Below are 13,806 nucleotides of genomic sequence, written 5' to 3' on the forward strand. Positions count from 1 at the left end.
AACAAGTAGATATTTTTAAGAGGGTTAATGTCCAAGAAGACAGTGACTTCCCCCACCAGCAGGATTGGGTCGTTCTATTTTTGGGTCTATATGAACATAGATAATCCCATTGTTCTCATTGTACCCTTTCTACTCTTTACAATCTGTATTTCACATCCAGCTTAATTAATGTGTAACATGCTTTATCTCCTCTCAGGTAAGCCAGATACAAAACAAGATGCTCCTATGACAAGGATATCAATCTAGCAGCCTGTGTCCCCTTAGCCCTCTGAATCAGACTTCCACAGTTTTATTCTGGTTCAATCAAACCCAGCTTTGTCACCACGGACTACTCACTTAAACCAGGAGTGGTTTTGTTGTTGTGTAAGTAGGGAATGTAGAGGAAAGGCCCTTTAAGTAGGTATGGTGGGAACAAAATATCAATGACCTAGTGGACAAGGAAGTAATGCTCTAGCTAATGAAATACTGCAAATGGAGGAAGGGACAAGGCAGGAAGTGATGGAATTAGGAAGGAAGGGCTGAGCATGTAAAATGTTCAACTAGATTCAAACCATGAAGAATAAAGCAACCAATCATCATGCAAATCCCAAGTAACTCCAAAAGAGCCTGCCCCAAATCTCATACCAGAGCAGCAACCCTTCCCTTGTGCTTAACAGCCTTCTGGTTCTCTTACTAAACCTCTTAGTAAACCTGTTCCTTCTATTCGTTTGTCCTGGTAAATTTTTTTACTGACCCATGGTTCTAAAATCTCCAGCAAGAAAGAACATGATATTTTTTATTTTTGTGCTGGTTGGGAGTATATTGTGGCATTTACAAAAGTTCCTACAATATATCATAGTTAAATTCAATCCCTCCATTGTTCTCCTTTATCCCCCTTTCCGCACTCTTGCAATAGGTTCAACAGGTCTCTTTTTTCCGTCTACATACATGTGTACACAGTATTTGTACCACATTCACCCTTCCTGCCCTCTTTCCCCCAAATCCTCCCCCGACCAGTGGTACCAGTGAGCTGATTTTTTTTATTGAATAATAAGTACAACAGAACAGATGAGCCACTAGGGTACTTATTTCAAGACAGAAACAATTATTGCCTTTTATGTAGCCAGGCAATCACCACATTACATATGTACTGTTGAGATAAAATAACAACATCATAACTAGCTCTCAAGAAAGAGCGTTAAGCAGCACCATTTATCACACACAATTCATCATAACATCACTTGAAAGTTGGATGTTTATCTCTGATACCTAATTGACTTTGTACAAATGAAAAATAAACTCCTATCTTCATGACAAGTCGTTCTGTTATTTGGAGTAAGGAGACTGCTAAGTTAAGCTCCCAGCCCTTCTCAGAAGCTGGAAGATGAGGGTGCTGTCTTTCTCCATTACATTTCCAAGAGGGAGGTCCCAGGGCTTTCAGAAAAACCCTGGACCAAAAGCTTGTACTGTTAAAAGACTTGCATAACTTGCAAAGAAATAAAGAACCAAGACGTCTAAACTAACTGGTCTTAGCTAGGTTCTCTCCTCCAGTATTTTCAACAGGGGAATTAGTTTACTATTTTTCATTTGTATTTGCACTTACAATCGCCTCCCTGTTACTATAAAATAGTAGCATTTTAATGTTTCTGATTAATTTCTTTTTTGTGTTCTTTTTTTTTTCTGTTTCTAATTTTTCCTTTCTCTGGGCAAATTTCAGCTGTCTAAATATCCAATGAATCCATAGAAAAATACAAGCCAAGAAAAGCAAAATTCCATTATCAGAATTTCACTAAAATAACAAAGTTACTGAATTTTTTAAAAGTGAAAACATTATTTACTGTAGGGAAATAAGCTTTGAATTTATCACAGCAATGTCCAGTGATTTGATCAAATATTTGATAGGTGATCCACAAAGATTTTTCTTCATCATATAAAATAATTTCAGAAATCCTGGTGATGTCTTTATTGCTTTTGTTTTCAAATGTTTAAATAAAATTTCATTGTTCCTTGCAAAGTCTTACTAAGTCTAAGCCTAAACAGTAGATTAGCAATGGATTCTGAATATTTAAACTTTTAATTAAGGATTTTCCTTGCAAGGCCCAGTAAATTTATGCTGAGCTTCAGTCAATCACCTAAGTTTTATTATATTTATACGTAGAAGCAGCACCATGTTCCCAAAATAATATCCGCAGGTGTGAGAAATAAAGATTCCCCTATCATCTTGTCATAGTCGAGTCAGGCATTGAAAGGGACGGACAGAACTCTGTGTTTAGTTCATCCCTCTCACACTGTCTAAGTCTTCAGGATAAATCCACTCCCCCACCATGCGCCATTGGTTGTTGTTATTGTCATTATTATTTTTTGCAACGAGTGTAAATCAATATTCCTACTACTTTAACAGTTTACTCAATCTCCATTTATAACAAATGCTCAGCCTTTTGTATATTGTGACTAGAGAGCATTTACATCTAAGGTGTTGAGTGACATTGGGCCTGTCTTCTATAGTTTACCTAGACATGACAGCTTTCCATTTATGCATTAATTGGATATTTTTTTCCTAAATCATCTTTCCAATCAACAAATAAAGAATTTTTTGGTATCGAATTTAGTACTTGAATGTCTAGATACAAGCTGACTCTTTTATTTGTTGTCAGTAAGTACTAATGAAGACGTTCCACTTGCTTTGCATAATCAGCACTGCACGGGAGGTGCCAGTGCAGCGACTGGGTTTTCCTACTGAGCACCTTCACAGATAAGGTGTGTTGACAAGTTGTTTCAGACTTCTTTCAGCTTCTCCTGCTGGGTCAAATACTGTGCCTCAGGGTTCTTGGGAAGAAAGACACCCTTTTATGCATTGAACATGACCGATTTTGAATGGATTAGTTGAAGAAGTCACAGGGCACGAGCTCAGACGCAGGTTCCAGGCCTCCCCCACACAAATGTAAAAGATGTGGCTTGCGGTTGTTTGAAGTCATTTTTTCATAATACTAGCAAAGAGTGCGAGGGCATCTTAACATTGAACTTTGCATAATCCTAGTCAGTGACATTTTTTCAGCCCACTTCACTTTTTCAAGTAGTTTTGGGTTCAAGAAAAACTGAGCGGAAAGTAAAAAGTTAGTTCCTAAATGTCCTTTTTCCCTACACAGGCACAGCCTCCTGCACACAGCTCCCAGTCCAGGGTGGTACCTTTGCTACATGTGTGAACTCATATTGACACAGCATCATTATCCCAAGTCTGTAATTCAGGGTTTTCTCTTAGAGTTGGTCATCCTAGGGGATTTGAACCACCAAAATGTTATCATACAGAACAGTGTGACTCCCCCAGATCCCCATTGCTTCTCTTATTCATCCTCCCTCTCTCTTTCCTCTTGGGAACCACTGATCTTTCTGCTAGTTTCATCGTTTTGTCCTTTCTAGAATGTCACACAGTTGAAACGATGCACTAAACAGTCTGTTCACATTGGCTTCTTTTACTTAATAATATGCGTTAGGTTTCTTCCGTGACTTTTCACTGCTTTGAGCTCATTCTTTTCAGTGCAGAATGATATGCCACTGTGTGGATGTACCACAGGTTATTTCTCCTTAGTCTTGCTGAAGGACATGTTGGTTACTTCCAAGTTTTGGCAATTATAAATAAAGCTACTACCAGCCCTGATTTGTAGGTTTTTGTGTAGACCTATACTTTTAACTCATTTGGTAGATACCAGAGAGTACAATTGCTGGGGAATATGTAAGAGTATATTGTATCTTAAGTTTTTTTTTTTTTGAGAAACTGTCAAATCATTTTCCAAAGTGTCTTTTCCATGTTGCATTCCCATCAACAGAGGACAGAATATCCTGTCGCCCCACAGTTGGTCTCCTTAAGAGTTTTGAATTTTTCCGTTCTCACAGGTGTTGAACACCTGACCATCCTCCTATGCCACCAGCTCCCGAGTGGCTCGGGAGTGAGGTGCCTTTTCATGTCTTCCCCCCCCTTTTTTATTTGTGTTATTTTCACCTTAGTAAGTTTTAAGAATTTTTTTGCATATTTCAAATAGTTGTCTTTTATACGTTTCCCACAAATATTATTTTCCCTTTTCCCAGCTTCTAGCTTGTTTTCTCATACCCTTGCCAGTGCCTTTTGCAAATCAGAAGTTTTAATGTTAATGAAGTCATCTCAGGAGTCATGCCTTTGTTCTAAACAAAACAAATAATTCCAAGAGTGTATAAGTAGCACAGCATAGGGGGCTTTAACTGGACCCCTTTATCCCAGCTATCTGACCCTTTAGCAAGCAACAAAATGAGCAATATGAAGAGGAGTCACAGGGAAAACATTTGATTTTTTAATTTTCAGTGTATCTCCAAAGCTGTGAAAGTCAATTTTAGTTTATCAAAAACCTGTCTAGAGTCTGTAACTCCAGCAAGGGAATTTGAAAAGATATCATCAACCACTTTGTTGGAGGTTTTCTTCTTCTCTAAAAGGTAAGATCCACTGTTTTGTCATTCTGTACTTGTTACAAATTCATCTAAGTTTCTTTTTTAATAATAGACCACTTCATCAAAATGAGCTGACTTACACTGTAGACCTGAACATCCACACAGGCTACAGCTGACAACAGAGACAGAAATGTTTGACCACATTCAAGCCACATAACGGTTTATCTAGGAAAACTTTCTGCCCCTATTTATCAAAGCCCCAAACCTCAGTATTCATTCCTCTCTACTTTATGAGCCAATTACCTGCATTTTAAATAATCATAGATGTTTCTGGTGGAAAAATCTTTAACTTTCTTTTTCTTTTTTATTTTTCTGAAAATGATTAGCGACACTGGTAGAAAAGCTGTTAAACTCTTGAGGAATACTTTGTCATGAATTCTAAACTTCTTCACAAGCAAACGCAAAGAGTAAAATAGACTGGTTGCTAGAGGAACAGAAAGAAAGGAACAGCAGAAAATGAATAAATCATAGAGAAAAACTTCTTCAAAGAAAGGTGCAAAATGCAGAATTCAGAATAGTTACAGAGTTGGGATTCTAAGGATCAATAGGCAACATTTTATAAACACACACACACACACACACACACACACACACACACACACCTGGACACACACACACACACACACACACATACACATGTCTGGTCCACAGTCAGACGATTCATCCATATAGGAAATGAAAGGAACACAATCAGAAGCTAACCCAAACTGCTTTTACAAAGGCTCTATGTGGTCATGGATTATTCTTCAGGTGTATTATTTTCTTGATTCGATATCTCTAGTTAAAACAGTATGAATTTACTTATATGGAAGCAAGGCACAAGTTTATTTTGGTCAGGTCACTTTCCTATCATGGAGTGAGAATCTTAGCTTCTTCCTCATCCCCTTTCTTCCACAAGACTCAGGGACTGTCCCAAAATTAGTGCCTATTTTTCCATAGGAGCTGCAGTGACTTCCCCATATGCATTACAGAATATGGTGATCTTTACAGTGGTTGGTGGGTTTTTTCCAATTGATTTCAGGAGGAAAGGTAAACAACTGGTCCTCAGAAGATCTCTATATGAAAACTGCAGAAGAAAAGGTACAGGTAGAGGGTTGATCAAAAATAGCAACAATCTGCAGTAATCCAATTGAAGAGAGAAATTTCTGAGGAAATTGCAGAATAAATAGCATTAGTATTCACCAGAAAGAGCAATGATAGTTTGAGGAACCACCACTGACATTTTTCATGCACTAATTTGCCCCTCTGTGAGTGCCTCAATTTGCCAACTCTGACCTTTTCACTCAATATTTTCTAGGTAAGACTTCTGTCTTTCTAGGCATCTCTGATTCTTCTATCCCTGAAATTTCTGTCTTTCTACCATTCTTTTCCAACATCCTGGGTGGTTGTGATAATGACAAATAATGTTCTTTCTTTCTTCCTTTCATCATTTGGACAATGCAGGGATTATGTTCTAAGGAACAGAGTTTTAAATGAGCAGCTAAGACAAGAGTCTTTATTTTTAAATATTCTTTATTATTTTGCTCTACATTGCCCTTAAACTGAGTGGCTTCTCTTAACATTTGAGTGACCATCTATCCTGGCCATCCTAGTACCTTGTCCTTGGAGATGACTCACAGGTCCTTAAGAACAGTAACCTCACAGTCATCAAACTGTCAAGAGAATTATTTAGCTTTTTAAAAGATTAATGTATGTTTCAGAGATAAAGAGAATATACAAGTTTTCTAAGGTAAATGGTCTAAGAAAATGCAGGAAGTAGAATATCTCCTTATTTTCAACAGGAAAAAATAAGTCTTACTTATAGTTTGCACTTGCCTTTGAGCAATTCAAATTTAACATGCCCCAAACTGAAATCCTCATTTACCTTCTCCTCTAAATCAATATCATCCACAATTTTCCTGATTTCAAGCAATGGCAACTGCTTCCTCCCATCAAACTTAAAACATTTAAATTATTTGCAGGGCATTTATTAGTATGCTTTATTTTCAAAATCTATCCAGACTGACCACTTATCAATGCACAGAGGATAATTCCTGGTCTAAGTGACCCCATCTTTCATGGAAATCTTCTCTTTGCCATTTACAATTTTGACTGCATCCTTGTCCCACTTCCCCAAACTCTGAGACATTCTATTTTCTCCATGGCAGCCAAATTCATCCTTTGAAAATCAGAAACCATTCATTTTTCCTTCTTTATTCAATTCCACAACAGCTTCCCAAGTCATCCTAGCAAGAGGTCAACATTTACAACAACCCATCCCTCCAAATCATAGACCTGCTTCTGTGCACCCTTTCTTTATGGCTTTATCTCCTAGTCTTCCCATGGCTCAAGCTGTGGACACATGGTAACAATTTGCTCTGATTTTCATAACCAGTTCCTCCAGAGCCTCAGCGTCCTTAACTGCTTTATTTCTGCTTACTTCCCAAATATCTGAAGTTTTCAATTCTTTCCTCAAATACTACTTTTTTCAGTGAGGACTTCTCTCATCACCCTATGAATATTATCAATACAAGATTTTAAAAATTTGCTCCTAATGACTTCAGAATTCAGTATGTGTATGAACTTGCTAGAAAAGCCCTCTTCCATGAAGTCATATCCCCACTCAAATATGTACCTCCTTAACTTGATGTTCGAACTTATTTTATTTCCACACCCATGGAGCTTTCTCCTCACCTTTAACCTTGGGTAAATTCTGTAGGTGCCTTACATTCTACCCTCTGCACAATGTTATTTTGCCCAATCCATCTCCAGTTTCCCCATAAGCAAGGTTGGTTGACTCACCCCGTTGTGTTCATATAGCATTTTAAGATACATCTATGGCTGTACTAACTAAATTCTATCATTATTAAGAGATTCTTTCTCCTGAGTCGCCCCCACACAGCCTAGTACTGAGTGCGAGTCCGACATGGTCCGGGCCCACCCTGCTGTGTAGACTTGCAGCCTTTTCTTTGCAAAATGCCTGAGGAAGTGCACCATGGAGAGGAGGAGGTGGAGACTTTTGCCTTTCAGGTAGAAATTGCCCAACTCATGTCTCTCATTATCAATACATTCTATTCCAACAAGGAAATTTTCCTTCGGGAGTTGATCTCCAATGCTTTGATGCCTTGGACAAGATTCGCCATGAGAGCCTGACGTATCCTTCCAAGTTGGACAGTGGTAAAGAGCAGAAAATTGACACCATTCCAAACCCTCAGGAACGCACCTTGACTTTGGTGGACACAGGCATTGACATGATTATGGTTGACCTCACAAATAAGGCCAAGTTTGAGAACTTCTGCAAGCTCATGAAAGAAATCTTGGATAAGAAGGTTTAGAAGGTGACAATCTCCAAGAGGCTTGTGTCTTCTCCCTGCTGCATTGTGACCAGCACCTATGGCTGGATAGCCAACATGGAGGGGATCATGGAGGCCCAGGCACTTAGAGACAACTCTACAATGGGCTGCATGATGGCCAAAAAGCACCTGGAGATCAGTCCTGACCACCCCATTGAGGAGACGCTGAGGCAGAAGGCTGAGGCAGACACAAACGACAAGGCTGTCAGGGACCTGGTGGTGCTTCTCTCTGAAACTGCGCTGCTCTCTTCTGGCTTTTCCCTAGAGGACCCCCAGACCCACACAACCGCATCTACCACGTGATCAAGCTAGGCCTGGGCATTGATGGGGATGAAGTGGTGGCTGAGGAACCCAGCGCTTCTGTTCCTGATGAGATCCCCACACCTGAGGGTGATGTGGACGCCTCTCGCATGGAAGAAGTAGATTAGGCACCTTCCAATTCCCACTTGGAAATCTGTGCCCTCTGTGTAGTGTCCCCATGACTCCATAGCAGCCTTGAATGGCCCTGTCCTGCCCGGCTTCCTCTGCTGATGCCTATTGTTTTTATTTTTTTTTTTTCTTCCTCTCTTGTCCTTGTGTGTGAGGCAGGAAATGAGGGTCAACAGTCCAGGCCCTTCTCTCATCTTGACAGCAGGGTTGGGTGTTGTGTAATGTGTTTTTGTTTATTTTGTTCTGAACTCAAAGTATGCAACATAAAGAAGATGCAGTTTTATACTAAAAAAAAAGGGGCATTCTTGCTGCATGAATATGAGACATTCCTAAGCCTAAAGAGTATCACTTCACCATCTTTGTGTTTCTAAATGTTTGCTGAATTAATGAACACAGGAACATTAACAGACATAGCTGTTTTATAAACTGAAATTTCACATTATAGTTCTACAGTGTTTTGCTTCTGAGTACATGTAATCTGTTTCAAAAATTACAGAACATTTATTAAACCTGCAAGTTCCTTTTTTAATAATGAAAATGAATTGGTCTAAATTTTTAACTGAAGTTCTATCTGTTGAAGGCTATTAAACAGAATGAAAATCCAAAAGTTTAAAAAGCTCTATGGAGGTTGGGTTGTCCATAAGCACTCTGTTCAAAATATTCAATTATTGTCTTATGTTCCATCACATTCTCAAACAGTTCTGCGTGTGGTAGAATCAAACATCTTATGAATAAAGGAATTCATTATTGGCAAGCCTAATGATTAAATATAAATCCTATGACAATAGCACAACTGTGGATGATTTTAATTAAGTAAAGATCCATTTCATTGTCTAAAAATTATTCCATTGACTCAATAAATACTGAGTTCCTGTGGAATACAAGAAGTAAGTGTTAGTTAGCTTTTCATTACTGTGATGAAATACCTGAGAGAGACAACTTGAAGCAGGAAAGGTTTATTTTGTCTCAAAGTTTTGGAGATCTCAGTCCATAATCAACTGACTCCATTGCTTTGGGTTTGAGGTGAGCAGAGCACCATGATACAGGGAGGTAGAGAAGAGAGCTCACTCACCTCATGGGAGTCAGGAAATAGAGTCAGGAAGGGACCAGGGACAAGGCGACCTTCAAAGATACATCCCAGTGACCTACTTCCTCCAACCAGGCCCCACCTCCCAATAGCTCATCCAGAATGAACTCACCAATGGTTGGATCCATTAGCACCTCATGATCCAATTGCCTCTCAGTAGGGCCTACAGGTGTGGACCAAGCCTTCAATCCCCGACCACTTGGGGACTTTTTACATCTAAACTGTACAAAAAGGCACAGAAAGAACAGAAGGTACAAAGTGTTTCTTTCAGATTTTCAAAATTTAAGTGAATTAATGAATGCATTTATAAAATATTTGCATTTTTTTCAGAAGATATAAGTTCAGCCAATGAGTATGGAAATGGAAAGCAAGCTACGTTAGCAATTCAGCTGTGATGTAGTCATAGGAATTTGACTGTCTGAAATTATAATAAATGGTCTGAGCACCAATAGTTTTTCATGATGTTCCTTGTTGTCCAGGCCTTTCAAAAATTTCTCCCCATCGTTTCAGTACCTATGCTTACACACCAGTTCTGCAACAGGACTTTCGGCATCGGTAAGAATTACTTATGATTCAACTCAATGTAAAATAAAATTAGCTACTTTATTTAGATTAAAATATCAACGCTTTGATATGAGAACTCTCAGTTAGATGAGCAGGGAATTTCATAAAGTATAATCTATAATCCAATCTATGTTGTAATAATCATTATTCAGCCTGTAACAAAAAGGGCAAGATTTGCACACTGAAAGTATATAACATGAACAAAATAGAATGACTGTAATACACAGAAAAGCACATTACACGAAGAAATGCAGTCTTTATGACATTGTAATATCATTTCATTTTGGAATCTTAGTATCAGAAGGGAAAAAGTCTAAAGAAAGTAAATGCCAAGTGGAAACAAGAAACTGAACACGGCTCCAGGATGCTAAGCTTTGTCCACCAGCTCAGTAGTTTTCTGCTCATTTATCACTGCACAGTAATTTCACAAATTAACCTGGGGTTCTACAGAATATGGATTATATCAATTATAGAAATGTGGTTTCCATTATCATTCAATTATTATTCTATTCAACTTTCATCCACGTCAATAAGTCTCAAGAAATTCTTTAGTTTTGACTCATAATTCACTAGAAATTTCTCCACCAAGTGCTCACTTCTTAAGCATAATTATTCAGTTTGTATTTATCATTGCACTTAAATATAAATTCAAAAACTGAAATTCTTGTTACACCAAAGTGAGAGACAATACAGTAAAAAATAATCAAATGAGTAAATGTAAGATAGGTAACCATAACTTTTAACACACTTGGGTTCTCCAGGGAGGCCCTTGAGGAATTGTTTATGTACGAGCTCTTTGAACTTAGGATTCTCCTGTACTAACCATGGCCCCCCACCAATTACCAATTTAAACTTTATAAAACTAACTTACCTATGTGTACTTTGTGGATACCACTAGAATTTATAGTTACTATAAATACTAAATCAAAACTTTATATAAAATACCTGGTTGCATTATTATTCATACTACAGGCTCAATAGAAGATTTGGAGAAAAATCCCAAACAACACAATATTTATGTCCAAATCCTGATTACTTTTTTTGAAGTAGCAATGCACACTTACCAGCTTTATAAGCATAAAAATCCCAATAATTATAGTGTCTTCTTGTGTTCTCAACTGCCTGATCAAGTGAATTCTCATTGCGTCATGTGCCATCAGAGAACACCTGTTGTCTAGAGGCTCAGACTCAGTTTCACAGGGCAGAGCTCCCCTCATCAAGTTAACGTTGACCTTCAATTCTGATACATCTCAATTTTTTATTGCTTTATGATTGCCGAGACAAAGTGAATGTTTGCCCAAGCTCTGTCTTGGCACACGCTTCGTTTTTCTGAAATGTATTGCCCTCCCTACTCATGTATGTGAATTAATATCCCTTGCGATATTCCCAGCAAGACCCCAGATCTATTTCAATCTTTCCTATCATATCTTATTTGCAGCTATCATATGGCTTTCCTTTGCATTATAGTAATTTGCTTGTATTTAATTCCAAATATTGGATTATAGTTTGCTTGAATAGCAGTCCCACAACTTACTAATCTTCTTATTCTATGCATTGCAAAGCAGGGTGATGTAGACACCACAGCTAATTGGCAATGTTTTCTAATTTGAATACAGAATAATTTGTTTCATATGCAATGAAACAAATTAAATAAGGGACACACATTGAGACACTCATTTGTGCTGCTTGCTCCAGGATGGATAGATTTTATAGTACTGCATTAAAGAATTGAAATGGTAAAATATTTTTAAACAAAGAAAGGAAAAAAGTGCTTAAACTCAACCAAATATCTTTATGGACTAGAAATTCAATGTCAAGCTGCAAGCTGGAGGCTCCTAAGTGTAGCAATAGGTAAAGATGCCATAGTGTTTGCTCTTATAAGTCATGCTGAATGCTTTTTCCTCAAATAAATTTTAGCATGCAATTTGTTCTCTCTACTGTGCTCTTGTGCAATGGACATGGAAAATTGAAGAAAGCCAGCACCAGAGGTTGTTCCTTACACAAATGCATGCCTGAGGACCTAGGAAACAAGCACCGAGCTGAAATGCCCAATTTCTGCATACTTGATGTAAGATATATCCAATATAACATAGTAGTAGTTATAAATAATTTAGACAAGTCTAGGTTTAGGAAGGAGATACTCAGGAGAAGATGGAGGTGAACAAAAGCAGAAGTTGAACAGGGTGATAAGAAAATAGATAGTGAGAAAAACAAAATAAACTCACAGATCTATGTTGCAAAATTAAGTATCACCCTAGGAAGGATAGTCAGCCAAATTCACCCCAAAATGGGAAATAATTCTGGATGACCTTGAGTGCCTAAAATACACTAAACAATATGCAACTTGGTGTTAAAAAATACCAAATAGATAAATAAGAATAAATTGCTTCAACTTCCTTCATATATCTGATGTGCTAATAATAGATAAGGTCATTATATTTTAAAATTAAAACAATGAAAATTTGTCAAATAATGATACAAGAACATGTTTATTACACATTATAAAGGACTATAAACTTAGTGTGAGATCCACACACACATAACATTCAGAAACTATTATTAATGAAGCAGGAGGAAAGAGGCAGAAGGGAAAAAAGAGAAAAGAAGCAAAACAACAAAAATAGGAAAATATTTTGAAATACTAATTCTAATGAATGTGAATTGAATGGATATATACCTGGATGACAGAAAGTTATTATTAATTATGTCTAAAAATTTTTATGCATACTGCTTTTAAACAACACACAGAATACTGAGAGGCAGAAGGTAAAGGAATTACAGTGATAGAGCGGACAAAAATTACTGAAAGAGATATGTGCATACACATATAAACACTCAATTTAATAGACTCTCTTCACAAAGGATAAAATGGTGTCCTGAATAACAACAAACTGAGAACTCTAAAAGGAGAAATCATCACAAGATTTATGAACCTAACAACATAACCTGAAAGCACACACTACAAAATCTAACAGTATTAACAAAGACATTAACAAAGTTGCAATTAGGATAGGTTATTTAAATATGCCTACTTAAAAGCTGATAGATAAGCAGTCAAATTAAAGAGATGGAAAAATTTGGGGCCACCAAATTAGTTTAGGTATGTTTCAATGAGAAGGTGATATTTCAGCAAGGAATCCTATGACTAGCGTGCCTGGAGAACAAAGAAAAAGGATGAGACCAGAGAGGCAGTGAGTAGAAGTCTGATTGATAGAATGAATTCAAGCACTAGAAGAGGGGAAATATAGACAGTACCTATATTTAGCTCTAACAGGAGTTTTATCTCATCGAGAAACAACAAAGAGTGGCAGAGGATCAAAGGAAAAGTAAGGCGAAATGATTTTCTATTGTTCACTGTTGTTTGATTGTTTTTTGGGATTTTTTTTTTGGCCATACTGGGGTTTAAACTCTGGGTTTATGCACTTTCTAGACTTCTAAGGAAAACTCTCTACCACTTGAGCAACTATTCCAGGCCTTTTTACTCTGGTTACTTTGGACGTAGGGTCTCACTTTTGAGCTGAACAACCTAGACTGCCATGAGATGGGATTTTGTGAACTTTTTACTAGGGCTGGCCTCAAACCACAATCCACCTGATCTCAGACTCCTAAGTAACTAGGATTCCAGGGTGAGCTATAGGTGCCTGACTGGCTTGTTGTTTGATTTTTTAGATTTAAGAAATAACAACATGTTTGATTTAAGCAGGAAAAGATGGGATGTAATAACCAAGTGGAGGAAGCAACCTCTGGTTAGTTTCTCAGTCACAGTATGAAAAATAAATAAGCATAGATGCTATAAATATATAAATACTATATGTATGTTTATTAGCTTAGGGATGCAATTAAGATCAATAATAGAAAACAAGAGAAACCAGTTACATACTATACAAATTAAACACATTCTATACATATGATACAAATTACTGATTAATTGGGAGTGGT

The 13,806-nt window shown here is 37.4% G+C and overlaps 1 pseudogene; it reads left to right on the plus strand.

Moving 5' to 3' along the window:
* Window positions 1–8,215, plus strand: part of LOC109678291 (putative heat shock protein HSP 90-beta-3) — a 129,489-nt pseudogene extending 121,274 nt beyond the window's left edge.
* The last annotated feature ends 5,591 nt before the right edge of the window (window positions 8,216–13,806 follow it).

Source organism: Castor canadensis, chromosome 9 (assembly GCF_047511655.1).
Source record: "Castor canadensis chromosome 9, mCasCan1.hap1v2, whole genome shotgun sequence".
NCBI lineage: Eukaryota > Metazoa > Chordata > Mammalia > Rodentia > Castoridae > Castor > Castor canadensis.